This window comes from Branchiostoma belcheri, unplaced genomic scaffold, assembly GCF_001625305.1.
Source record: "Branchiostoma belcheri isolate BF01 breed outbred unplaced genomic scaffold, Haploidv18h27 scaffold361, whole genome shotgun sequence".
Classification (NCBI taxonomy): domain Eukaryota; kingdom Metazoa; phylum Chordata; class Leptocardii; order Amphioxiformes; family Branchiostomatidae; genus Branchiostoma; species Branchiostoma belcheri.
In genome coordinates, this window is record NW_017803978.1 from 59,543 (window position 1) to 62,183 (window position 2,641).

The following is a 2,641-nucleotide window of genomic DNA, read 5'->3' on the forward strand; positions in this document are numbered from 1 at the left end:
GAGGTCACGATAAAGATGTAGGGATTTCTATGAATAGAGATTCAATTTCATGTTCTGAGTTTAAAATAAGGTCTTTTCTTTCTAAAAAATTCCAAATCTTCACGATAAAAAGGGACACTCCGCCACCTACTTTATTAGACCTACAGTGGTGAAGTGAAACGTTATTTTGTAAGTCATACAGCTGTGAAATATCTTCCGTAAGCCACGTCTCAGTCAGACCAATTACGGAGAAATCATGTTTAACCCTAAACAGTACACCTGGGGTCCGCGCGGACCCCAGCACTATATATTCTGTAATATCTTTTTTGTTTCTAAAGATTTTTTCTGAAATTTTAGGTAATTGTCACCCACAAAGTTGTATCTCAATACAGTGCAGAAAACTCCGTTTCTACCATTTATAAAAAAAATTATATCTGGTTTTCTTTTGGGGTCCGCGCGGACCCCAGCCGGCTTTCGATCATAATGGATACACTGGCGTTCTTATACATGACCTTATTTCCGTTTTTATATGTTTTTATGCACTCATCGTATGTCTACCAAGTTTTCAGAGAATGGTGTAGTAACAGAATTAAATTTTAATAACTTTGGTGTAATTATGACGTCATATGACGTCAGAGCTAATAATATAGTCCGCCATATTGGATTTTGACCAATGACGTCATCAAATTAGCATATTCTATGCATATTAAATGATTTAACTTATATTTAATTATGTAAGATGTTATTAATGTTGGAAAAGAAGTGTAATTTAATATAAAACTCGGAAAATTTTTATGTTTAAACCAAAATTACTTCTATTTTCAAAAAAACTACCTGCTAGAAACCCGTTGCCATGGCAACACAAAAAAACATCAACTTACTAGTATTAAACTAAAATGAACTTTTCTCCAGAGACATTTTAGGAAAGGTCTCCAAATTTGATACTGCTAGCGCAAGCCGTTTAGCCGCTATCTGAGGTCAAAGTTGGGCCTCATAATTCATAAGCCCCTTCAGTCTGAAATGGGTTTAAAAATCGGGTATTTCTTCTTGTCTTCTTTTCTTCACCAAAAAATAGAAAAAGTTCAAAATGTTTGATTTTTGTATGTAATGTGGACACAGAGGTTCCCACATCAGTTTGCAAAACAATTGAGCTGGTAGCATGTTGATAATTTCTAAAAATTAGCAAAAAACTGTTCTGGGGTCCGCGCGGACCCCAGGTGTACAGATTAATCAGTCCGGGAAGGTGTACTGTTGAGGGTTAATACGTTTTACCTGGTCTGGTGGGGTGCGTAGCGTCGGGTGTGTTTTCACTGTCGTTTGCACGTGCCTGGTGATCTGTCTGGGGTTGGTCAATGGGTGGGTCAATGGGTGGGTCGTCTGGACGAAAAAAAAGCAAAGATGTAATATAGTCATTTGTGAAAAATATTGGGCCTTACATACACGAAAACAAGGTGAGTGATATACCTGAAAAGCAAAGTTCAGAAAAGTGTTTAGAAAATTGATAATGGGAACTATTTTCGTATATTATTGATATGATTTTTGCTAATCGACACTTTTCGGCCCGTCTCCATTTGGGAAGATATGACATCAGCATTATAGGCTAGGTAAAGAAATAGTTCCTCAGACATGCATCTTAACAGTGGTTTCTTTTGAGATCAAAATAAGGTTTTTGGCATATTACGTAACTGTGGATTACTCTTGACACTACTTCTTAAAGTTCTGCACGAAAAACCACCCAAGTACGCGAAGTGTCACAGACCAATCACGGTTACTACCTTAAAAAAATACCCAGCTTTAGTGAGGTTACAATCACAAAGGAATAAAAAAACAGAAGGCAAGAAAAGAGAGAAACTTAAAACGTTTTACCTGGTATGGCGGCGTACGTGGCGTCAGGTGTGTTTTCATTGTCCTTCGCACGTGCCTGGTAATCAGTCTGGGGTTGGTCAATGGGTGGGTCGTCTGGACGAGAAAAAAGCAAAAATGTAATATAGTCATTTGTGAAAAATATTGGTCCTAATATACACAAAAACAAGGTGAGTGATATACCTGAAAAGCAAAGTTCAGAAAAGTTTTTAGAAATTTGATAATGGGAACTATTTGCGTAAATTATTGATATGATTTTTGCTAATCGACACTTTTTGGCCCGTCTCCATTTGGAAAGATGACATCAGCATTATAGGCTAGGTAAAGAAATAGTTCCTCAGACATGCATCTTAACAGTGGTTTCCTTCTCGGTTGGGTTAAGGCGGCCTAGGCTGATATTCATGTTCGAGTTCCGCCGTGTGTCTGCACGATTGCCACAAACATGTTTCGAACCCGAATCATGTTCCACCATGTTCGATATGACGTCATTCGAATAGAACGTGTGTTCGAATTCGGGGTTACCGGCGGTCATTTGTATGTTTCCCCTGTAAACCCGCGTTGTTACGCATTTTATTCACGGAGTATGACTTAAACGGCTTTACGCCCAGCTGAAAACAACATAATTCATCTTTAGAGTAATCCATGTTTACGTATTATCACTTTTTTATCAAAATTGTCCGAGGCTATTTTGCATATAAGTCGAAATTTTTTAACTGTGGCGATTATTTAACAAAAAATGACAGAAAAATAGCCGTTTCTGTCGTTTTTGGCCCAAAAAAACAATGTAACTGTCATTTAA